The sequence below is a fragment of the Vombatus ursinus genome, unplaced genomic scaffold (genome assembly GCF_900497805.2).
Source record: "Vombatus ursinus unplaced genomic scaffold, bare-nosed wombat genome assembly UNPS02014784.1, whole genome shotgun sequence".
NCBI lineage: Eukaryota > Metazoa > Chordata > Mammalia > Diprotodontia > Vombatidae > Vombatus > Vombatus ursinus.
In genome coordinates, this window is record NW_020954562.1 from 17,661,428 (window position 1) to 17,689,085 (window position 27,658).

Here is a 27,658-nt window from a genome sequence, read left to right on the forward strand (position 1 = left end):
CTTTAAAACTATAAGTGGTTCAGCAGATTCACATCTTCCTTGATGGGAGTTTACTGGAAGTTCCCTAAAACAATGTCAAATCTTTCAAATATGTCCTTCCCTCCAAATAATAGAAACACCGTTCTAGTCAGTAGTGCTCCAGGTAACTAATGATCACTGTATTTTCTTACTTGATTTTTATCGACATGCCTCTTTTACTATTAGCATCAATCAGGACAGATTTATTTATTTATTTATTTTTGGAGGGAAGCAATGGGGTTAAGTGACTCACACAGGGTCACACAGCTAGTCAGGTCTTCTTTTTAAAAATTGATCACAGAAGAGGAGAAAATTAGATAGATTACTTAAAAATTAAGAGTATATTCTGTCTGTAAATGATTTCTTTCCTTTTAATCTTTGTATTGATTTTCCAAAAACTCTAAAAGGGAGAGAAAGAATCTTGTGGAATGGTTTAATATTCATTTCTGTATTTGTTTACATTCTAAAAGGAAACCAAAGGTGATCACATTCTTATCAATGTGAAAACAATAAAAATTCTTAGAGGCAAATGTGCAATGTTAGAGTATTCTACTGAGTAATATCTAATGAAGGTACAAGTATTAAGCTAATGTTTAATCTTCATGTTACTGTGTGGGCTTGGGTCAGGAGACATTTCCATGACAGTTTAATAAAATCTCCACATTTGAAATTCAGTCACAAAAATGAGTAGGGGATCCAGTTCTTTGTAGTTAAGCTGCTGTTTGGTAAGTTATTGTACTTTCCTTGTGGGATTTTCCATTGAGCTACTCATATTCATACATTGATAATTCATCTGTTTGACATAGTTTCTTCCATCTGACATATTTTTCTTTCTAAGAGGTTTCCTCAAAGGTCTGAAAGATATATTTCTTCTATTAGAGATACAAACCTTTTCCATGGGAATAATGTTGTTTCCTTGTTTTGAACAATCATATGCTTCTATTGAAGAAATACATGCTCTTTCACAGAAACAGTTCTGTAGACATACCATGAATTATCATGTAGCTTTTTGTCAGCTCTGTTCATTTTTTAACAGAATTGATTTTTTAACAGATTGATTTTTTTAACAGATAGATTTTGTAGTCAGAAAGTGGCAGATGTTAATGAAAAGTAGTATTTTCATTTCTTCCTTAGATTTGTCATAAGATATTGAAATAACATTCTAGGCCAAAAGTGATACCCTCAAATAGTCTTTTGTTTTCAAATGATAGAAAATTCAATATTATTTCTTGCTTTTCAAATTAATCTCATGTTTGAGAATCTCAGATCATTAATGCAATGAGGGACTGGCCAATAGGAGTTTAATCCTTTGATTGTGATCAGTGTGCTCTTGTGTGCTGCCAATCCATATGGATGCTGGTGGAACTTGCTTACAGAAATGCATGGTAACATGAAATGGATGGGTCCTGAATCTGATTCAGGGCACACACAAATATGCTGTGACTGTTTCCTGTCTATTTTCTATGTGATCAAAAAAAGTCTTTTAATTGACTGCTGAGCTGGAAATGAATGTATTTACAAAAGTCACAAACACGTGAAACCACATCCTCATTTCCCTGGTACTAAGTAAGGAAGAACACCTGTGAGATTCTGGGTGGGAGAAGAACTGGACATTTTTGCTGCTATATCTTCTAATCCATAATGACATGTGTCCTTTGAACAAGTGGCTATGATGCTTCTTCTGCCTTGTGTGTATTATTCTTTGACAAGAAACAAAAGAATATTGTAGACAGCACAACATTGTGAGCTTCGAAAGGTCAGAGAGTGATCAGATGTCCATCAATGGAAGCTGAAGGCAGAGACTGCTATACCCTCTGCAATTGAGCCAGGTAAGGAACCAGCAGAACCCCAACAAGTTACTTGCACTACCCAGTCCACAGTGAACCAATCCAGCAGCCCAGACAACCAAGGGAGTGATGCATCAGTTGGCTATGCCACTTTTTGGAATTGAGCTTTGTGGGAGGAACGTTTGCAGCTACCACTCTAAGATTGAGTCCACTTTCCCCAGGGACTACAATATAGAGGGAAATGTGTGCCCCAACTTGGGGAGATGTTTTTGTAATTTGGGTTTTAATATATTTTCTTGTTAAATATCCCATTATGAAAGAGAATGTTAATTGCTTATTGCTATTACTAAAATACTAAATGAGACTGTGAGGTCTGATCGAGAACTGACAAATGATATTGAGTCAAGTAATAACTGGGAATTGATATGAAGAGCAGACATTAGGGGATTGATACTGGGGAGAAGACAATAACATTAGAAGAATCCCACAGCTCCTCAAGGTTACCTTTAGGACTCTAGAGGTAAGATGAAGTGGTAGGCTTGCTCCAAGAACCCAACTCACCAATGTTATTACAAGTTGGGAGAATCGTTTTAGAGCCTTTCTACATGAACAATTTTGTTGATATTTTATTTGTAGAAATGATTTAAATCATAAGCTGTTGCAGCTTCAACAAGCATTTATATCAACTAAATGCAAGGCATTGTGGTAAATACTGGGGATGTAAACCTAAAACTGTTCAGGACCTCAAGGGTGATTTGAGAGTTATGAACCTGGAAGATAACAGTGCCCTCAACAGAAATAGGGAAACTTTGGGAGGATAGAGTTTGAGGAAAATATTAGTCTAGCTTGGAACATGTTGAGTGCAAGATGCAGCTAGTACATAGAGGTAGTGACATTCAGCAAGCAGTTGGCAATGAAGGGCTGGAGTTCTTTGAATGTCTTGCAACAGCTAACTTTGCACATGGTGGACACAGATGGTTATTTTATCAGGCGACAGCATTACAGATTTTGATAGTAAGGGATATTGGAGGTCATTTAGTTCAGCCCTTTCATTTTGCACATAAAGAAATTGAGGCCAAGGAAGGTTATGTAACATGCCAAAGATCACACAGGTGTCAGAACTGGATCTGAACTGAGGTGCACTAAATCCAGTGTTCTTTCTACTGTACATAAGTGTGGGAGCCATATAGAAATGCTAAGGGAATCCTTGGAAATAAATGAAATCACCAAAATGAAAAAGTGTAGGAAGAGAAGAAAAGAGGGCCCAGCACCCCACTTGGGGGGACATCCACACTGAGTATGTATATGGTACATGAGGACATTTCATTTTGTTTTTTTCTCCAAGAAAGATTTCAATGAGGTATTATCTCTGAGAATATCAAATGCTCTCCTTCCCCACCAACCCAATTTCTTTCTTCATCAGTTGCAGCATGAGAGAGCTAGAAAATGAACTTTTATTGCTCAAGAGAGGGCTATTTCTTAGAGGTGTGAAGAAAATTAAATCTGTTTTAAACATGCTATTATGCTCCTACCCTCCCATTTAATTCCCCTTATGTCCAAACATTCCTTCTTCCCCCCTTACAATGAGAGGATGATCTTTCTTTTATTTCCATGGGGGCAGATAGCCATTTAGAATAGGTAAGGTAGGCAATTCTCAGCCTGTCCATTATCCTGAGCCCAATGTGCTTTTCTAGCTCAATTTTAATTGCAAGTTCCATTCGACAGGAGGACTTTTCATGGGCATTGTTAACATGAGTCTAAGATTTACTCTTTCAACTCGAGCTCTGCAATGTACGCGGACTCCTTTGCTTACTGCATCTTCAAAGTAGAGAGGCTTGATCTCACAAGGCCAGCAGAATCTGTTATCACTGAAAGATTTGGTGAGTCTGATGCTACAAAGCTAATGGATGAATGAATAAAACATTAATTTAGCACTTGCTATGTGTAAAACTGGTCCTTGTTCTCAAGGAGTTTGCATTCTAATCTAAATGACTCTGAGTAGCAGGAAACCTTGTGGCACAGTCTCAGTCACCTGCAAGATAATTTCAACAGGCCACAACCAGCTAACTCCAGCAAATATTCTGATCACTGTAACTTTGGCAGTTCTTGTAGAGAGGCAAACTCATTTGGAAATTTAGGCATGGAGATAGTTTCTAAATTCGTCTTTTTCTACTATATTCTACCTTTGTCATATTTGTTCTTCACATGCCTTTTTCACATTACTTTTTTAGAAAGCTTTTTCTTTGAAAATATAGTAAGAATAGAAGTAAAAACATTTTATCCCAATGTCTAGGAACACATTTATTCTTATACCACTATGGTATAGGGAAGAGTGGGCTCAGAATTAACTCATTTTCCACAGAGTTTTGCCCAGCCAAGTTCACTTACAAATTTGGCATACCCAATAGTTGAATGAGTCCTCATCTTTCCAATGTTGGCATGGACCTGAAAGATCACTCAGGACTTGACTCTTCATTGGCTAGCTTCTGGCAGCTTGTCTGACATCTGCAACCTCATTCTCCCGACCTTTCAAAGGTGACAAGATCATAGTCATCTACAATTCCTTTTATTTATAAGTAGGAAAGAATGGACACAACAGAGATAGAAGCAAATAGAAGGATCATCTGCTTTCAGCTTTATGGCCTCCATAAGGAGATAAAAGTCTGAGCATTAAATAAATGATAAAATCTTCTGCACTAAGGATTTAGTCCTTGACACCTCACTTAAACACACCCAAGCAGGAATAAGGATCCTTAGACATATTCCTAATAAGTGAAATGTTTTATAGAAGATAGTCTGAATGAATTTTCATGTTTATTAATTGTTTTGTTTCAAATATTTAGTAAGATCCTTCTGGCAACACTGGACCATTAAGTGATGTTAATTTATTTGGCATGTGAGGGATTTTTTTCTTTTTAAGGAATAGAAAGAAAAGAAAAAAAAATCAATTTCTATGATTCCTTTCCTCTTGTAAAGTGTAGCCCATGCTGTTGATTTATGATATGATTACCTGGGTTTCTACAAGTTCAATTAGTAATCTGAAATGGAATTTCCAAAGGCATTGTTGTTCTTTGGGGCAATATAAACATTAAAAGAAAAGTATTAAGAAAACAAATTCTATCTCATTGAAATTCAATGTCAAAACAATAAATGGGCTATGTTTACTTAGATAGGTTCTTGCTGCCATATTGGGCAGAAGCTTGTCAACTGACTTTAAACAGTAATTGCATTATGTGTGTGTGTGTGTGTGTGTGTGTGTGTGTGTGTGTAATGAATACTTGCCTCATTTTGTTTGTCTTATTTTTGTTGTTGTGCTTGAGTTGTTTCAGTTATGTCTGACTCTTTATGCCCTCATTTTGGAGTTTTCTTGACAAAGATACTGGAATGCTTTGTCATTACTTTCTCCAGCTCATTTTCTTGAAGAGGCCTATTTATGGAATGGGCATTGTTTCACTCAAAGTGAGAACCTGAAAGACCTTAGTTTAAAAAGGCCAAGGTCTCCCATTGGATCCTAGGCCATCTCCAGTAATCTTGATGGATATCCAGCCATTAGACTCAGATGACTCTGGAGGAGAAAGTGAGGCTGGTGACTTTGCACCTCACTCAAATAAAAGTCAATTGCAAGTCATGTCATCATTTCCCTGATGTTATGGTCCTCTTTGAGAACAAAGGACAGACCACACAAGCTCATTTTACCTTACAGATAAGAAATTGAAGTTAAGTGACTTGCCCAGGGTCACACAACTAGTAAGTGTCTGAGGCTGGGTTTAAACTCGTGAGTATGAGTGTTCCTGGTTCCAAGCCCTACAGGTTCTTCCCAATGGCAATTTCTGAGTAAATGTAACTGAAGTTTGCAAGTGGGTTATAGGAAAGGAGTTGACATTTAAAGTTAACTTCATGGTCTTAGCAAACTTGACAGAGTTGTGAATAACAATTAAAAGAGTTACAAGGAAAAGAATGGAGAAAATCAGGATGAAGAAAGATCTGATGATTACTAAAGCAGATAAACAAGGCACTCACTTGGTATACTTACTGGACCTTGACAATATCAGGAGTTTGGGCATTATTGTGACTTCTACTTAGTGCATAAAGTAGATCCTAGGGGCAAATTGTTTCAGACAGAATTAGTGATTTCTTGGTGACTTAACATGGTAATCCTAGAAACATTTTTCCCCAATTTTTTTTGAAGGCTTTGCTATATAGAAGATAAAATGCTTTATGCTAATGCACATTTATATATAAAATAAAATAATATTTACTTTAGTATATAGCAAAGCACTTGTATTATATTTACTACTGCAAGACTTAGGGTTAAGCATGTGAAAACTTCACATTCTTTTCAAGAAACTTTGACTGTCCCTATCTTTTTTTTATTTAGTATTCCAAAAGGTTTGTGATTTTATGTAGGAATGTTCCCCCAAATAGCAACTTAGCCACACTTACATATTTATTTCATCATCAGCATCATAGTTATTGATACTTCTACATTCTTATCTCTTCAAACTTTCTAGTTTTACCTGCATATCTTCCCATTAAGTATGTACTTAACAACCTAACAGAGCAACAGCACAGACGTTATATTATAAATGAACAAAAACACCCTCTTAACAATAAGAATGGACAAAGCATTTTGCAGAGAGGGAGAATCAACTGGTTGTGTGTCATTATTAAGTACAATCAAAAACTACTTCTAAGGCAAATCTTGTCAGTTATATGATTGATTTTGAGGTAGCTTAAGATACAGATTGTGTGTGAGGTGGAGCCAAGATGGTGGAGTAAAAGCAGTGACCTGCTTGAGGTCTCCCCAAACCCTCCAAATACCTGTCAAAAATGGCTCTAAACAAATTCTAGAGCAGCAGAACCCACAAAAAGACAGAGTGAAACAAATTTCCAGCCCAAGACAACCTGGATGACTGATTGGAAAGATCTGTTGCACCAGGCTGGGAGAGGAGTGCAGTTCAGCATGGGCCATGAAGACTGTGCAGGCAAAGTCCAGGTTTCAGTGAACCCGCAGCAGTCCTCAGGGGATTGAATCACGGGGAGCTATGGCAGTTTCCAAAATTCTCAACCCACAAACACCAAAGACAACTTAGTAGGAAAGGTCTGTCTTGTGGTGAGAGAGGAGCCCCAGGTGGCAGCTATTTCCCCAAGCTCTCAGCCCACAGATGAAGGGAGGATCAAGTGGCTGATCAGAGGGGGATTGCTGGGATCTCTTTGCTGGTGCTGAGGAAGGATTCTCTTGCTTTGCCTATGCTTGAATCTGGGTCACAGTTCTGGGTGGAGGTCCTGGGATGAGTAAGAGCACTGGTGTGGTGGAGCTTGAGAGGGAATTCTCCTCACACTTCCAGGGCAGAAAAGAGTGCTTGTGGTCACTCATAGACCAGAGCCCAGGCCAGGAAAGGAGTAAACACCTCACCCTTGATTGTACCACCTTGGAAGAATTGAAAATTTTCAGGTCCCTAGAAGTATCTCTGAAAACAGCTGCACAAAACCCCTGAAACTTGGGACAGTTATATTCTCCGGACTGGATGCAGAGCTCTACCTTAACAAAGAGTTTAAAACTCAAGTAATTGGCTGGGATCATGAGCAAACCGCACAAAAAAATCAGACCATAGAATCTTACTTTGGTGACAAAGATGATCAAAACATACAACCAGAAGAAGACAACAAAGTCAAAACTCCTATATCCAAAGCCTCCAAGAAAAATATGAATCAGTCCCAGGCCATGGAAGAGCTCAAAAAGGATTCTGAGAAGCAAGTAAGAGAAATAGAGGAAAAACTGGGAAGAGAAATGAGAGTGATGCAAGAAAATCATGAAAAACAAATCAAAACTTGCTAAAGGATACCTAAAAAAATACTGAAGAAAATAACACCTTGAAAAATAGACTAACTCAAATGGCAAAAGAGGTCCAAAAAGTCAATGAGGAGAAGAGTACCTTAAAAAGCAGAATTGGCCAAATGGAAAAGGGAGTCCAAAAGCTCACTGAAGAAAATAATTCCTTAAAAATTAGAATGGGGCAAATGGAATCTAATGACTCTATGAGAAATCAAGACATTGTAAAACAAAACTGAAAGAATGAAAAAATAGAAGACAATGTGAAATATCTCATTGGAAAAACAACTGACCTAGAAAATAGATCCAGGAGAGATAATTGAAAAAATATCGGACTACCTGAAAACCGTGATAAAAAAAAGAGCCTAGACATCATCTTTCAAGAAATTATCAAAGAAAACTGCCCTAATATTCTAGAATCCTAGGGTAAAATAGAAATTGAAAGAATCCATCAATCACCTCCGGAAAGAGATCATAAAAGGAAAATTTCTAGGAATATCATAGCCAAATTCCAGAGTTCCCAGGTTAAGGAGAAAATATTGCAAGTAGCCAGAAAGAAATAATTCAAATATTGTGGAAACAAATCAGGATAACACAATATTAAGCAGCTTCTATCTTAAAGGACCAGAAGACTTGGAATATGATATTCTGGAGGTCAAAAGAGATAGGATTACAACCAAGAATCACCTACCCAGCAAAACTGAGTATAATCCTTCAGGGGAAAAAATGGACATTCAGTGAAATAGAGGACTTTCAAGCAGTCTGGATGAAAAGACCAGAGCTGAATAGAAAATTTGACTTTCAACTACAAGACTCAAGAGAAGTATGAAAAGTTTAACAGGAAAGAGAAATCACAAGGGACTTATTAAAATTTAACCGTTTATATTTGTACATGGAAAGATGATATTTGTAAGTCATGAGCCTTTGTCAGTATTAGGGTAGTTGAAGGGAAAAAATATATATGTGTGTGTGTGTGTGTGTGTGTGTGTATACACACATATATGTACATATATGTGAAGATGAAGGGGTAATATCTAAAGAAATAAAATTAAGAGGTGAGATAAGGTTATACTGGGAGAAGGAGAAAGGGAGAGGTATAATGGGGTAAATTATCTCACATAAAACAGACAAGAAAAAGGTTTTACAGTGGAGGGGAAGAGGGGAAAAGGTAAGAGGGAATGAATGAATCTTATTCTCATTGGATTTGCTTAAGAAGCCACACACTCAATTGGGTATGGAAATCTATCTTACCCTACAGGAAAATAGAGGGGAAGGGGATGAGAGTGGGGCTATGATAGAAGGGAGGGCAGATTGGGGGAGGAGCTAATCAGAAGAAAACACTTCTGATGAGGGAGAGGGTCAAAAGAGAGAATAGAATAAATGGGGGGCAGGATAGGATGAAGGGAAATATAGTTAGTTTTTCACAACATGACTACTATGGAAGTGTTTTGCATGACTACATATGTATAACTTGTATCAAGTTGCTTGCTTTCTCATTGAGGGTGGGGGAGGGAGGAAGGGAGAGAATTTGGAACTCAAAGTTTTAAAAACAAATGTTAAAAATTGTTTTCACATGCAACTTGGAAATAAAATACATTGGCAATGGGGTGTAGAAATCTATCCTGCCCTACAGGAAAATAGAAAGGGAAGGGGATAAGACAAGGAGGAGGGTGATGGAAGGGAGAGCTGATTAGGGGAAGGGGTATTCAGAATGCATGCCATCTTGGGGCAAAAAAAAAGAGATACATATTGTGTGTGACAGACACAGCGAAATATATTATTGTTTATTTGTTTGACTACTATCACAACATTTTTCTTTGCATAATTACATGAACTGCTTTATGTAACTATAGCTTGATAAGCACTGGCCCATTGTGCAAAATCCAGACTTCTTTGCCTGGCATTCAAAGCTCTTTATGATTAGACTCACATCTCCACCAATCCCCTCCACCTCCTTTTATAGCCTTATCTCTCCATCCCCTCCACACTATGTAGAGCCTAAGTTCCAATCTCAACTACGCTCATCACAAATCCTCAAATATAACCTGAAGTTTCCTGTCTTCATTCTGTTTTTCATGCTACCTCCATCGACTAGATTAATAATAACAACATAACTATAATGAAGTATTTCCATACTTTAAGGAAATGTGACTTCATCAGTGTGGGTTCACCCACTGATACAGATCACAGCCCTTTATAACAGTAAATTGTATTTAAGAATTGTTATTGGCAAAAAACTCATTACCCTGTAGCTAACCCAGTGATTATGATGATGATGACAACCATAATAACTGATGTCTACATAATGTGTTCAAGTTCAAAGGTGATGAGGTCATAATAATCTCCTTTAACAACCTTGTGAGATGGTACAAGCTTTATTAGCTTAATTTTACAGATAAGGAAAGGAAGATTCAGGGATGGTGACTGAATTGCTCAGGGTCATGTAGAAGAATGCTTTAAGCATTCTTAGGGAATACCCCCTTTAAAATATTTACCTTGAATTCAAATTTCCTTCAAGCTTTTCTAATCCCCTTCCTCTCTTCCTGCTAATATGCTTACCTTTTCTATACTGCCACACTTAACTTGTACTATTTTATGTTTCTTATTCCACTCTCTTGTATGATAGCTATGTTCATATGTGTCTACTTACTATCTAGATTTTAAGTTCTTTGAAGTTACGGACCTTTATTTATTTATTTATTTATTTTATCACCAAAGCACCTAGACACAAAATAAAAGTGTATTGAATGAAAAAATGAATGAATTTTGTGGAAATGGGAAGGTGACATGCCTCTTTAATGTCTGAAAAATTCATTTAAACTGATAGGGAAATATCTATCTTAGGTCATATCTTCCCATATTTGTAAAGCATTTTAGTAAGAAGTAAGAAATTTTCAGCCAGGGTCAACATCACATCAAATCAACAATGTCTGTAAGCTATCACACAAGGAAAATAAAAATAACTTGTGGAGGAGCTGGGAGAATTAGGTATAAATACATGAAAGATTACATAATAATAAAAAACCCCTAAGTTAATAATAGAAAAGATGTCATAAGGTGTTACATGATTAATTGATAAATAAATATAAACAAAATAAGTGCTGTGGGGTTCACAAGAAGGAGAGATAACTTTAGATTGCATTGGTCAGAGAATGTTTTAAGAAGAAAGTGAGATTAGATCTGGGAATTGGAGGAGTGTATTGGATGGATAGAACAAAATGACATTTTGAGCCTAAGAGTTAGGTTCTTAAAATTTCATTAAAACGTTTGCTCTAGATTAGGTTGTTCTTAATTAAGGATGGTTTTGGTCAGACTCAGTGAAGTTTACATAATACCTTTAATGTACATGTATTTTCAAGTAGATAAACTATGTTGAAAAAGGAATTGCAGTGATTTAAATTTTTTTCAAAAAATTCTGAACTTTAAAAACATCAAATAAAATAAGCATTTCTCTATACAAAGTAGAACAGAAAAAGGGGGTTTTATATACAACAATAAATCCTTCCTTCTTTCTTTTCTTGGCCTTTCTTTCTTTCTTTCTTTCTTTCTTTCTTTTTCTTTCTTTCTTTCTCTTTCTTATTGCTAACCCCTCTATCCTTACTCTTACCTCCCACCTTTAGCAAATATACCAAGTCAAATATAACAATTCCTACATTGTCCATGTCCAGATATGTATATCTCACTGTGTCTTGAGTCCAGTATCTCTCTCTGTCAGGAGGTGGTTAGCAGGGTTCATCATCAGTCCTCTTGTAACTAATTACACTTGGTTATTGCATTGGCCAGAGTTCTTAAGCTTTTCATACTTGTTTTCTTTTTACAATGTTATTATTTTGTAAATTATTCTTTTGGTTCTGCTCACTTCAGTGTGTATTAGTTGATAAAAGTGTCCTCAGACTTCTCCATAATTTCTTTTGGCACAATGATATTACATTACATCCATATACCATATTTTGTTTTAACCATTCACCAAGTAATGAGCACTATCTTAGTTTTCAGTTCTTTGTCACTATTAATAAGAATTGCTGTATGTGTATGTATGTATATGTATGTATGTGTACTCTCTCTCTCTCTGCTCCTTTGATATCTCTTGGGTATAAGTCTAGTAGTAGTATCAGTCAAAAGCTGTATTGTACAGGTCAGTGACTTTTAGGGTATAGTTTCAAATAGCTTTCCAAAATTGCTAAATTTCATTGCTCCACTAATAGTGAATAAGTGTGCCTGTTTTCCTGCAGTTCCTCCAACAATTGTTTTTCTTTTTTTGTCACTTTTGCTAATCTGATGGATATAAGTAGAACCTCAGAATTGCTTTAATTTTTCTTTTTCCATTAGTGATTTGGAAAAAATTTTATGTAGATATTGATTGCTTAGATTTCTTCTTCTGAAAGCTGATCGTTCATATTCCTGAATTACAGTAATTAGGAAAAGTTGACCTAAGTAGCATTAAGCTTCTGTAAAGAATAAGTAGACAACTGAGTTAATTGTTAGGATGTCAAGCAAAAAAACTCTTCTTTTATCCAAAAAGAAAAAAAAAGCCATTGCTACATATTACAATATAAGTAGTAGTTGCTTAATAAATTTATTGAATTCAATTTCTTTAATTGAATTTTGGATTTATTTAAATTGTGACAGATTAATAGTCTACTTTGTTCAATTATATAATATAATTTCACATCCTGTCTATCACGATACCAATTCTAAAATTTGTGTCTTAAAAAAGGAGGAGGAAAGGAGGAATCCCAATTTTCAAAAAAATACAACATTTCTGCACTTGTTAAAGTTGAATAAGATGACAGAACAGTCACTTTTCTAGAAATTACATGACGTTCTTGTTGAAGGGCATAACTAAGGATCTACCAACATGGTTCTGTTTTTAAAGTTTTTAAGGTCATCACTTGCTTCTTTTTATGAAATAGCTTTCACAAACTCCGAGTTACTTCTGTGACAGGACATGGAACCAGAGCAGAATTTTTGCTGGTGTAGTTCACATTGATGTTTCACTTAGCATTTTTAAAAGATGCATGTAATAGTACCCTGAGGGTGAAAATTGTGGTTTGGGCTAGATGTTTGCCCATTAAAATAAAAAGAAAAGAAAAAAATGTATATGTGTGCATATATGTATGTATATGTATAAATGTGTATATGTATATGTGTAGGTATGTGTGCATACATATACACACATACACACACACATATGTTCAACCATAGAGCTTTTCATGATCCATATTGCAAACCTAAAGAAGACAGAGTGGGACAGGAATTAAGCTCTCTTACTGAGAATAAAAATGAGGAAAGAGTTTAAGTAAATGTATAGAAGTGATAGGTGCAGCAAACTGTGTTTTCATCCTTTAATCTCCATTCCTCCTCATACACCCCAGAAAACAACTACTTCTTAGTTACTCTCTGAGGCTACTTCTCCCTCCCAACCCTCCCCCCCATTATAGCCTACACAGTTCCTCCACTGATTTTTGCTGCCCCTCCCTTACTAAGTCCTATTAATCAATTGCCTAGACGGTAGTTGAATTAAGGACAATAAAGCCAACGGTGAGTGGGATAAAAAGAAATGTAATTTTTTTAATTATGAGGAAATATTCTGTGTTTTTCAATGCCAGGTTTTCGATTCCATAGCTCTGAGAAGTTCCACACTACAAGAAAAATCATATTTTATTTATGATTACTTTTAATCCTTTCAAATGTAATAATAAAATATTACCAACCATGAACTTCAGAAAGATGATAAAAGTTAGCTATAGTCCACTTTATTTTACTTGCACCAGGGAAAATAAGCTGTCTAATAACAATAAAACAGTGTTTACTGTCCTCTATCCCAGGGGACATCTTTTACAAGAATGTTGCCCATAATTTCTCAATATACAAGTAAAATTTAATGGGTATATATATAGCTGTGAGTTCAATATGAGTGGCATCTATCTTTGTTTCCTTAGAGTACACCACAACACTATACAATATTTAATTTAGAAATAAATTTTATGACAGCAATTTTGTTTCTTACTATATTAAACAATATTCCAAATCTAAAATAAGAAAGTATTTACCTTTATGATAGAAAACAGCTACAATTTGCTGATTCTTCATGTAGAAGAATAGACAATCCCCTAGCATCCTTTTCAGGAGAACAAAAGGATAAAACCAAATTAAAAACAAAACCCCAAATAAACCCTGGGAGGAAAATGTGTCCTCTATTTTCGTCATTTTCTATTTTAACTTTAAAATAATATAATAACTCACTAGGGACTGCTTTATAACTGGTACCTGATGTATAAAGGAAACATGCATGTTGATGATGATGACATGAAGAAAGAAGAACCATTTTCTCTACTTTATTTTCTAATATTCATTAGCGCAGCCAAATAGGATGGTGATAAAGTAGAGAACACTTATTCTTTTTGTTGTTGCTGTTTTTAAATCAAAGTTTATGCAATGGCCCAAGGACAAAGGTTCAACATTGTATTTTTTATATTGATTTTCCTTAAGAATTATCTCAAAACAATGATATTTCAACAGGCAATAGGGCACATTTGACAAAAATTTTAGGATTCATGAAGCTAGGGAGTCTCTAGTCTAATTCATCCATTTGTTTGATGAGGGAAACTGAGGACAAGCAGATTTCTAATTGCTTGTGGGTCACATGTGTAGTGAGTGACGGAGGAAGGAGTCAGACCTAGCTCTGATGAATCAAAACCAAGAGCTCTTAACCTTTTCTTAATGTCATTTGCAACTTTGGCAGTCTTGTGAAGCCACTGGGCTCCTTTTCAGAATGTTTTTAAGTATATAAAATATGATATACAGGATAGAAAGGAAACTAAGTACATTGAAATAAAAGATGTGATTTCCCCTTACCCTACCAACTCCAGAGGCCCCCTAAAATCTATTTGAGGACTCTTTGGAGGCCTGTGGACTCCAGGTTAAAAACCTCTGCTCTAAAATCAATCCTTTTTGGCTATATAGTACTGTTTCCTTGTGCAGAAAACCTTCATTACTTGTTGACAGTTAGGTATAAAACTTCAACTAAGGTGAAGCAATTGGGTATTTGCCCAAGGATGCAGAACGTAGAGGACACCAAATTTAGAAGGTGCTAACAGCACTTAGAATCCTTTTACTAGTGTACAAACAAGATAGCTAACACATAGTTTGCACGACTAATTAGTACATACGGGAAGCTATTTCCAGAGTTATTTCCATGTTACATTTTTTTCTCACCTGCTCCATCCCTACCTCCCACACTCTTTTTTATCAAACCAATGTTCCAGAGGTCTTTGTGTTTCCAGCATAGTCAAAATCCTACCTCACTTCACATGAAGGTGCTCATTATATACTGTTTGTGATCTTGTTCAGGGCGCAGAATTATACATAAAATACAGGGTATGGTTGTCATAACACTTATTTCTCTCTAAGTTCAAGGGTAATTTAAGATTTTTTTTCTGAGGCACCTTGGAATAGTAGATAGAGAACTGGTCCTGGGGCCAGAAAGACCTGAATTCAATTCTTGCTGTACACATAAGCTAGGTAAACCTGGACAAATCATTTAACCTCTTTTACCCTTATTTATAAAATGGAGATAGCAGGATGTACTGCACAGGTCTGTTGTGAACATTAAATCAGACTTCATATATAAAATTTATATGTAATATAAAATTTACATACAAATGATATAATTATGTCTAATATAAAAATATTGGAGAAAGAAATGTCAAACCACTCTAGTATCTTTGCCAAGAAAATCTCATGGGCAGTATTGGTATACTATGGTGCATGGTGTTACAAAGAGTTAGACATGGCTGAATAACAAATAATAAAATATAAATTATATATACATATGTGTATATCATTTCACAAATCTTCAGGTACTTTGTGAACATTATCTACTGTTATTATTATTCTGTTGACTTATAATAAACCAAAATATAAAATAATTTCATTTTACCCAGAAATGTGGGGAACTCCCACTTTTTTTCCCTGTTTTTTAATCTATTACAAGTTTTCTGGAGGGGCTGAATTGATGGAGTAGAAAAAGCTGATCTTTCCTCATATTAGCTTCCATGCTACTGTGAGTTCAAAAGGCTTGAAATGAGACTGTTTCCATGGTATCCACCGCTTGACCTCTGCTCCTACTCCTGCAAACCAAACTCTCTTGTGATTTACACTTGGAATCACAACACAGTGATTCCAGATTCATTTGAAAAGGTCTATCAGTGTGAAAGATTTTCATGAGGACCATTTAAATAGCCTGCCAAGAGAATATTTGGTTACTCTAAATTTTCAATATTCCGTTACATATGAGACTTACACAGGAAACATCCTGCTGGAGGAACATGTCTCGTATAAGAATTTATTTTTCACCAGACCACGTATGGTGAATTATGTCAGATAGTCTTCTTTTTTCCTTGGGGCACTATATGGAAAAATTGGATATATTCCTGTGCTCAAAAATTAGACATTATATTCCTATGCTACCCAGGCTACAATATGAATGTACATCACTGTTGGGCTTATCATTTTACCAGATGGAAAGAACAAATGAAAATCCAAGTTAGACTCAGCCACTACCTCATTAGTTGTTCAGCCTACATTATACCAAAGACTACTTTATTTTTTCTTACTGAATTTGCTCAATTAGACAGTTATGTTGGCTCCATGTTCATAATATTATAGCTATAAAGCTTAGAAGGTGCCTGTGAACACAGTACCCAGCACATAATAGGTGCTCAACAAATACTTGTTGATTGATTATGAAGTCATCTTGTCTAACCCTCTCATTTTACCAAGAGGAAAATGGAATCCAGAAGTGTTAAATGACTTGCTCCAGGCCACACTGGTAGTGATGGAGTTGGGATGTGAACCAAGGCTCTGTGACTCAAAGTTCAATACACTTTACATTGAACCACACTGCTTCTGTTGCTTTAGTGTTTTCCAGAAACTTTAGGAAAGTGTCCAGATTTTTCTAGAAATTCTCTGTAAAGGCATTCCAACATTTTAACTTCCAACTTTGCTTCTGAGCTCATATTTTTAGCCAAGATGTTTGTGGATTTGGCAAAGGGTTGAACATTGAAAGCAACTCACTTCCTTTCACAAAATACTTCTGTTCTTGTAGTTTCATGGGGAATGCAAACTAATAAAATAAAAATATCAATACTATATAAATTCATTTACTTATTCACTTATTCAATTTGCTTATTACTTATTCAATTCAAATAGTAAAATGAGGATGCCAGAAACCTGGCCAGGTCATTCTTTGTCCTCAAGTTCACCTGTTGTTGTTCAGTAGTTTCAGTCACGTCTGACACTTTGTGACCCCATTTGGGGTTTTCTTGGCAAAGATACTTGAATGGTTTGCCATGTCCTTCTCCAGCTCATTTTACAGATGACAAAACTGAGGCAAACAAGGTTAAGTGACTTGTCATCTAGTGTCTGAGGTCAGATTTGAACTCAGGAAGACGAGTTCAATTGATGACTCTAGTCCCAGGGCTCTATCCACTGTGCCACTTAACCATCCTGATTTATAACAATAAGGGGCACTAGTATAACTTAGAATTGATTTATAAACATTAGAGCTAGAAGAAATCTTAGGAACCATTTATTTTAATCATTTCAGAACATAAACGAAGACACTGAGGTCCCGAGAGGCTTTACAGCATGCACTTCTTCATCAAACTGCCCTTCAAAGTGGGTATAGCATATCCTTAATGAATATTGATGCAAAAATATTAAATAGAATATTAGAAAAAAACTATACACTACAAAGATTATACAGTTAGATCAGGTTGGATTTATATCAGGAAGGCAGGGTTGGTTCAATATTATGAAAACTATAGCTATAACAGACCATATTTGTAAAAAGAACAACAAAAATGATATGATTATATAAAAAGTTTTTGATAAAATACACCTTTTTGTGTTAAAAAAAACACCTGAAAACATATGAATTTCTTAACATAGTAAGTAGTATATATCTAAAATGAAGAGAGGGCTTTGTATGTAATGAGGATAAACTAAAGAACTTTCCATTAAGACTGGGGATAAAACAAGGACATTTATTATCACCATTAGTATTTTATACTGTGCTAGAAATAATAGCTAGAACAATAAGACAAGAAATGTAAATTGAAGTAATAAGAATAGGTAAAGAAGAAACATAATTACCACTTTTTGTAGATGCTATTATATGTATATAATATATATAAATGCTATAATAGGCAACTTAGAGTCACAAAATGTATTGAAACAATAACTTTGGTAAATTTGCAAGATATAGCAAATTCATAGAAATACCAGTTTCTATAAATTAGTAACAAAATGCAGCAAAAAGAGATAGAAAGAGATATTCTACTTAGAATAGCTATACAATGTATAAAATACTTGAGATATCTATCAAAATACAGAAAAAGAACCATATGAATAGAAATATAAGACAATTTTTGTGGTAATAAAGATAAGAAAATAACTAGAGAACTATTAATTGTTCACGGAGAATGCAAACTAATAAAATAAAAATATAAATACTATATAAATTTATTTACTTATTCACTCTCATACCAAACTACTGAAGGATCACTTTATACAGCTACAAAAGTAATAATGAAACTCATTAGGAGGAAGAAAATGTCAAAAATCTTATGGGTAATCATGAAAAAAAAGCAGGAAGGAGGGAGACTTACCAGTCAGTACCAGATATAAAATATACTACAAAACTGTAATCATCACAACAATTTAGTAGTCATAAAAAGGAGAGGTTGATAAATGGAACTAATCTAAGACTAAGGAGGTACCCATTAATTGGGGAATGACTGAACAAATTAAGGTATATAAATGTAATGGAATATTAGAATCCCATGAGAAGTGATGAAAGGGGAAGATTTCAGAGATTTGTACGAACTGATAAAGATGAAGTGAGATTAATCAGGAAAAAAACTGATGCAATAATAATAACAGAATAAAGACAAACAACTTTGAAAACTTAAGAACGTCGATCAATGAGACGACAGATATGATTGCAGAGAAATGATGATGAAGCATGCTGCTCATTTACTGACATGGTAGCGATGAACTCAAGATGCAGAGAGAGACATATAATTTTGGACATAGCCAATGTGGAAATCTAGTTTACTTGATTTGTTAAAGGAGTTTTGCTTTTATTTTATTTATTTATTTTTTAAAATGCTTACTTTTTTTGGGGGGGGGTGAGGCAGTTGGGGTTAAACTTATTCCTTCCCTATCCGTCTCCCAACCAGCCCCACAAGTTTCCAATAATCTCATGCTATCTCAGGTTTCTGGTATAAAAAGGAAGAGTATAATATCTCTAATAATGTAAGCATGAATCAAGGGACACTGCTCCCCAAAGTATTTGAATAACAACAGAGAATCCAAGGCAGAAGAAGCTATATAAATGAAACTAACGGTAGAATTTCTACCTGTTGTAATAAAGGCACTGTTGTAATAATATTTAAATAAGGAAAATGGATTGATACTTTGAACAAATTATTTCAATTTACTTGGTTTCAGTTTCCTCATTTATAAATTAAAGGGGCTGTCCCTGAGCCAACTCAATTCAACAAGCATTTATTAGGTGCTTAAAATGTGCCAGGCGCTGGAAATATGAAGAATAATGAGTAGAATACAATATGAACAATAATAATAATGTAAAGAGTCCCTCTCTGTAACAAATTAGCAAAGGAGCAGAGTAGAAGGCCTTAGGTCCCTTGCAGCTCTAAATCCTATGATCATTAAGTCCATCTGCATCTAAAGCTGATCTTGCTTCAAAGACTAAACATTAGAGCCCTAAATCAGATGATGCCATGGTCAGAGGTCCATCTACATCAGGGGTTCTTAATCTGGGGTCTATGAATTTACTGTTTTTAAAAATCATATTTCAATATAATTAGTTTCTTTTACAATATTTTGTGTTTTATTTTATGTATTTATAAACATTATTCTGAGAAGCAGTCTAGAAGCTTCACTCGACTGCCAAAGGGGGCCATGACTCAATAAAGGGTAACACCACTGGCCTACATCCAAGGGCTCCTCGCTTCAAAAATTGTTCTACTGCAACTGTTGTGGTCAAAATCTACAATGTGTCCTCTTATTTTATACCTGTCTTAAAGTAAACCCAAACATTTAAGACTTTAAGTTTTGGTTGGTTAGTGTGTCTGTCAGTTTCCTAGTGCAGCATGTGTCAAATCCAATGTTTAGATCCTGGCAATGTGGACCACAATGAAAGCAGACGATTGATGAATGGATTCTGTCCATCCCTACGGCCCCCCTTCCTTATGGACTCATTTCAGTTATTTCTTTGTCTAGTTTTCTCTTTAATAAAATAGGAACAAAGACACTTGATATTACTAGAAAAGGTTCTCATTAAGATTAAGTATATGACTTTTCTCTTTGTATTGCCCAATATGAAAATATTAAACTTTAGGCATTGTAGGAAAATAGACAAGTGAATAGGTTTTAGATGAAGATTCAGTAAGCCTCAGAACATTGAGATTTGGTTCATATAACAAGGGCTGCTGAGTCCTGTGGAATTGTATTTGATCATTATATCAATCAGAGTTCCTAGGTCTCTCAAAGGTGATTATTTTTTACAACATTGCTGTTATTGCATGAATTGCTTTCCTAGTACTACTCACTTTGCATCAATTCATTTAAGTCTTTCTGAAACTATCCATTTTCCTACAGCACGATAATATTCCATTATCTTCTTTAGCTATTCCCCAATTAATGAGCATCTTCTCAGGTTCTAATTCTTTGCCCCCACAGAAAAAAGTGCTTATAAATATTTTTGTACAAGTGGGTTCTTTTCCTTTTCCTTTGATCTTTTTGGAATATAGAGCTAGTAGTGGTATCACTGGGTCAAAGGATATACACAGTTTAATAGCTTTTTGAGCATAATCCCATATTAGAATTCTTAGAACAGTTCACAACTCCAAAAACAAAACAAAACAAAACAACAACAAAAAAAACTCTGCATAGGAATAGAAAACTCTGCAGAGTTTTCCTATAGCCCTTCCAGCATTTTTCACTTTCCTTTTTGCCAATTTAGCCAATCTGATGGGTATGAGTTAGTACCTGAAAATTATTTTAAATTGCCTCTCTCTAATTATTAGTAATTTAGAGCATTTTTTCATATGTCTATGGAGAGCTTGGATGTCTTTTTCGAAAACTGTCTATATCCTTTGATCATTTATCAAGGTTTTTATTCCTATAAATTTAAATAAGTTATATATATATATCTTAGAAAACAGACCTTGATCAGAGAAATTTACTTCAAAGATTTTTTTCACCCCACATTCTTGCTTCTCTTATCTTCTTTTATCTGCCTTGGTTTTGTTTGTGCAAAAATTTAACATTTTATGTAATCAAAATTGTCCATTTTACTTCCTGTGAAGATTTCTATGTCTTCTTTGGTTATGAATTCTTCCTCCATCCACAGATATAACGGTAGTGTCTTCCATACTTCTTTAATTTGCTTATGACTCCTTTATCTTTCATATGACTACTCTTTCTTAATTCAAATCCATAGGATCATAAATTTAGAAGTGAGAGGAACCCTAGAGGTCATCTAGACCAGAACTTCTTAAACTTTTTCCACTCATGACCCCTTCAGTGTTTAAACTGTGGGTCGTGACCCCATATGGGGTCTAAATGTGCACTGAATTCTAGACTAATCCCATAATTTTACAGATGAGGAGATTAAAGCTAAGAGAAGTCACACAATCTGTGTAAATCATACATAAGATGAGAGGTAGAAACAGGATTCAAACAGACCTTCTAACTCTGTACCCATAATCTTTCAAATGCACTTAGCAAAAAATGAAATTTTAAAAATGTTTAAAATGAATGGCGCCATGTGAGTACTAAATTGAATGGAACAGAACAAGCTAGAAAATAACTCTGTAAAGTGTATCTGGTAAGAAAGCAGTTTCCATAGCAACTGTGGTTTACAGACTGCCCTATATCTAATTATTTTTTTCAGTATATCTGAACAGGGATACCTTGTGCATGGTCCTCTTGGAAATCCTATAACTATCCAACATTATTACACAAATAAAATACTTCTAATTGGAAAGGACATATTTCCATGTGCTCTCTGTATTGAAGTTTGTATATCAGTGACTGACAGGAAATTGCATTTGTAGATGCTCTTTGAAATACCAGCAGTTAAAAAGGGTCTATGTAAAATCCAATTATATCCTGTGTCTGTGTTATGAACACACAGACTAGAGGCAGGTAAATTCTAATAATCTGTGATGCACAGTTCCTCATAATAAAAACAGGATCTTGGAATTATAGCTAGTTACTTTTCCTAAAATTTATACTTTGATGGAGCTATTAATTGAATTGGTGTTAAGATTCTTCATTTCATTGACCTGAGGAACTTTTTCACAGAGGCTCCAAATCATTGCTTTAATCTCTGCATAGGAATACAGCTTATATCTCTAACTCACTTAAAAATAACAAGATGAGTATTCAATACACCTTCATCTCTATTTTCATCGCAAAGAAAAAAATGGATTTCTGTTTTTGTTGTTTTTTTTTTTTTTTACACAGTGATTGAACTTTTAAAAGCCTCATTCTAATCAGCAGGTGCACACAACTGACAAATGGTTCTGTCAGTGGACCAAAACCATATAATTAGGCTGTTGAAAGACATTTCTGTCATTTGCTAACAGAATGGGCAAAGTGCATATCTCTTTGGTGTTTATGCTATCAGACATTTTGCAATATCCTTTGTAGATAGAAAGGAGGTTCTTTTTACAATGGCCAAAGATTTCTCTTTCTTATATGCATTAGAAAAAGCCTTGTATTCAGTTAGTAGGTCATGGATTTCATCCATGACTTTAAAGGACTTTGGGTGATATTAAGTGAGCCATTTAATACTATAAGACCTTACTTTCCCTACCTAAAAATGGGTTAAAATTTCTTTTCTGCTCAATTGATTCAGGAATATTGTGAAGATAAACAAGATAAAAAATACTTAGGTATTTAAATATCTAAGTACCACAAAGTGTTTAAAACTCTTGAAATTGGCTTTTTCTAGGTTATTATTCTATTTTTCTGTTTAATTAAGATATCTTGTCTTATCATTTAGCATCTCCCACCTTGGTATCTAATGTTCTTTATGTGGAAATATTCATAGAACTTGGGAAGATGAAATTGAGAAGAGGGGCTGGTCTTGACACACAGCAGTCTGAGCTGGGGTGGGGCAGGGAGGTGAAGAGGCAAGACAATTTTAAAGGCACCTGGTTGTCACTGATCAAGATATTTCAGGGGAGAGAATCCAAAAGAATGAAAAATATCTTGGTAGGTATCCTTACCTCTTGTTCCCCACCTCTGCAGAAAAAAAAGTACCTAGGAAGAAAGCACCAACTATTGACCCATATATCTAATTTTAAGGTCTATAGAATGTTTATGAAAATGCATATATTGACAGTAATGTTGATGAAAACATGAGAAGAAAGCACAGATGACTTTTTTCTACATAATCTACATCATAATGACTACATAATCACAATCACAGAACTGATTGTAAGAGGTATAAAGTCAATACTATCCTACTGTTATTATTGCTTTTTTATTGCAAAAAAGAGTTTGGCATGGTAAAGCAAAATGCAACCTTAAAGGCTCTCCTTATAATCAGTGTCCTTGAGACAAAGAATGTAAGCATTCTGATAATTTTGTACACTAATATATTGAATTTCCATCTCAAATGAGGGATAAAAGAAATGCACATGGGCTTTCCAAAAGTGTTTTCCAATACTGTGGTGGATGTTTTGTGCAAAGGACAAGTAGAAAAATATTTTTTCGATTGACATTGAGGTTCTCTAATTGCTTCTGTTTATAGATGGCATTGCGTTATTTGTGTCAAGTCCCAGAACATTATAAGTTCTTCAGTGACTTACATGATCCTTCAGAAGAGGTTGTTCTTTCAGTGTTCAGAGAGAGTTCAAAGTGAATGATGAATATGCATTGCCCATCTCATGACATGAGTCTGAATGATGACTCACTGAGTTAGTATATCCATAGTTAAGTCCAGGACAGGTATTGTACATGGACAATTAACTTGACTCAGAATTAAATAATAAAAATATGAGAGAAAAATATATCAGATTTAGAAATTGTGCAGCATCTTGTGTAATTTGGAGCTGTTCATGAATGCAAAAGGCTATCTTTTTTTTGTCTTTTCTATTTTTATTTATTTATTAACATTATTTTCTTTTTTAAATTTTGAGTTTCAGATTCTCTCCCTCTGAACAATGCCTTCACCACTCATTGACAAGGCAAACAATATGATATCAATTATATGTGCTAAATCATGTAAAACATTTCCATATTAATCATATGTCAACAAAACATAAATTGAGAAAAAGTTATACTTTGATTTGCACTAAGAATTCATCAGTTTCTCTCTCTCTCTCTCTCTCTCTCTCTCTCTCTCTTTCTCTTTCTCTCTCTCTCTGGAAGTGGATACCTTTTTTTCATCATGAGACTTTTGGACTGTCTTAGATCACAGCATTGATCAGAATAGTCAAGTCTTTCTCAGTTGATCATCATTACAACATTGCTGTTACTGTATACAATGATCTCCTGGTTCTTCTCACTTCACTTTGCTTCTGTTCATATAGATCTTGCAGTGATTTTATTTGAACTCGCCTCATCATTTCTTATAGTACAATAGTACTCTATCCCAATTATATGCCACAAATTGCTTAGCCATTCCTCAATTAATAATCATCCCTTCAATTTCCAATTCTTTGCCACCATAAAAAGAGCTGCTACAAATATTTTTGTACAAAAAGTTTAATTTTTGAATACCAATATTATCTGACTGAGAGGCAAGGACCATCAAATATAATAAGAATCAAAGGTGTAGGAGATGTGAAAAACAAGCAAAAGATGCCTAGTGAATATAAAACAAAAATGAATGTGAATAGGCTACTGGTGTTAACATACTTGAGAAGATACATGAAGTTCATCTTGAGTCCATGTGTGACAAAAAAAGAAGGTAGGTCATAGAATGGGCAGTCCAAGTGCTACGCTGGTATTCATGAATTGTCCTCAAAGTCTAATTTCATCACACTGTTTTCTTGTAGAAAGAAGTAAATTACTGTACAAAATCTAGAAGAAAAGACTCAAAGAAAAATGCAACTTGGCCACAAAGTCGCCTAGAATTCAAGCAAGAAATTAAGTAAGTACACAATTGTAGATACCATAGATAATGAATTAATATGTAATTTAAAATATGTTCACCAAATGACATAGCATCTAATTATACAAAAGAAGAGTAGAATGAATTACAGGGAGAGATAGTAAAACAATAAAGTGCAGAACATCGATGTACTCCAGAGAGCCAGAAAAATCCAACCAAAAACAAAGCAACAACAACAGCAACAACAACAAAAAAAAACAAGAAAAGAGTTAAAGATCTAAAATAGACCTTTGGAAAAGTTAGATATATTAAGACTTTGGTGACTCATAAATAGAAATAGAATATATATTTCTCAGTTCTGCACAGCACCTTTGTCAATATCAACCATATATAAAGTCATAAACCTCATAAATAAATACAGAAAAGCATGTATTTTAAAAATATCCTTTATTGACCACAATACATTAAAAGACCACTAAAAATGATGAAATCTAACTAGTTACTAAATGATTTAATCTGGAAAAATTGTTGAATCAAAGAACAAATCATAGAAATGCCAGATAATTTCATGAAGTATTGACAGCATACAAAGGCAGCATACAAAAATTTGAGAGACAGAGCCAAAGAAGTCCTAGGGTGGGGAGAATTTATGTCTCTAAACACTCATCCACAAAAGAGAAAAAGTCATTTGATGAATTGGGTATGAAAGCAAAAAACTAGAAAACCAACAAATTTTTAAAAGCCCTATTAAACACCAAAATGGAAACTCTGAAAATTGGAGATTTAAAAAATTGAAAACATTGATAGAATTTGGGTTTAAAAAAATCACTCTAATGATAAAATATTGGTTAATTTGATGAAAATAAAGAGGAAAACCAAATTACATGTATAAAAATGGAGAGAACAATAAATAAAAAAAGAACAAAAGGAAACCATAAGAAACAAGGTATGGGAAGAAATAGAGACTAAAATTATAGCACTCAAGGGCTCCAATGTCTCTGTTTCAGGTAGAAAAATCTAGCAAAGAAACAAACAAAAAGATGCTAAAAGCTAGAATGTAACTTTAGAAAAGTTAGATATGATAGATCTCTATCAATTACTGAATGGGATTAGAAAACAGTACATATGTTTTTCAACTACTTCAACTATACCTTTACAAAAATATGTCAAGTATTAGGGCACAAAAATATCACAAACACATTCAGAAAAACAGAAATAATAAGTATGTCTTTTAATGAACACAATACAATCAAAATTGTATCCAATAAGGGGCCAATGAAGACAGGATTAAAAAATAATTGGAGGCTTAAAAAATTGGAGACAATGAAGCAACAAATCAGGAATCAAATAGAAACAACAGATAATTTAGTCAAAAATGACAGCAATTAGACAACATATCAAAATTTTGGGGTTTCAGCCAAAATAATACTTTCTGGGAAGAGTTTAAATATTTTCATCAACAAAAGTTAAAAAAAAACAAATGAATTGAGTATGAAACTAAAAAACATCTAGTAGGCAAGTTAAAGCCAAAATGTAAATTCTGAAAATGAAATAAAAGATTAATAAAATTGAAAACAAAATGAATGAATAAAAATGCTGTTTATATAACAAACAAGTAGATGAACTGTTAGCCAATTTGGTTTGAAAAAAGAAAGAGCAAACCCAAAAGACCAATATCAAAAATGAAAAGGACAAGTAACAACAAATGAAGAAGAAAAAAAGAAATTACTAGAAACTATTTTGTCAAACTATATAGAATAAAACTTACAGCTTTGATGAAGTGGATGAATATCAGAATTTACAAATAAGTAAAATAGCCAAATTAATAGAATAAAAAATAAATGACTGAAATAACCTAATTTCAGAAAAAAAATAATTTTGAGCAGCCACAATAACATTTAAAATTCACCAGTTTCAGCAAGAATTACACCTGGATTTAATCAAACATTCAAAGAATAATTAATTTCAACACAAACATTTTCAAGAAATAGGAAAAGATAGGATCCTATCAAATTCTTTCTATAATACAAATATGGTTTTAATAACTAAACCAGGGAGAATCAAGATAGAGGAAGAAAAGTATATATGAATATCCCTAATGAATACTGATAAAACTTTCTGAATAAAATATTATTAAGGAGGTTTACCACAACATATTAAACACACAGATCTCTCTTTCTCTTTCTCTCTCTCTCTCTCTCTCTCTTTCTCTCTCTGTATACACACACATATACATGTACATATATACACATATATGTATGCCTATGTGTTTATGTCTGTGTGATTTGACAAAGTTAAATTTATAGCAAGAATGCTGATTAGGTTTAATGTTAGGGTAGTTATAAACAGGATATGCTATATTTATGATGAGAATAGCAAAATTCTTATATTATTTGAATACAGAAAAGATCCTGATAAAAATATAGCACCCATCTATATTTACTTAATATAGTGTTTATCTTAAACTAACAGCTAGCATTATGTGTCTTGGGGATAAACTAGAGGACTTTCCAATAAAATCAGGGGTAATGATATCATTATCTTCATTATTATTTGATCTGGTGATAGAAATGACAGCTATTGCAATAACAAAAATAAATTGAGGGAACAAGCATACTCAGAGGAAACAAAATTACTGCTTTATTGCAGATGATATAATGTTACTTTAAAGACCCAGGAGAATCAACTAAAGTTAATTGAAATAATAACCTCAGTAAAATAGTACAATATAAAATAAATCCAGATATATCATCAGAATTTCTCTATGCATCCTCAAAATCCATCGGAAAAAAACTAGAAAGAGAAATCCTATTTACAAAAATAAATGCAGGAACTATATGAATATGACTACAAAATACT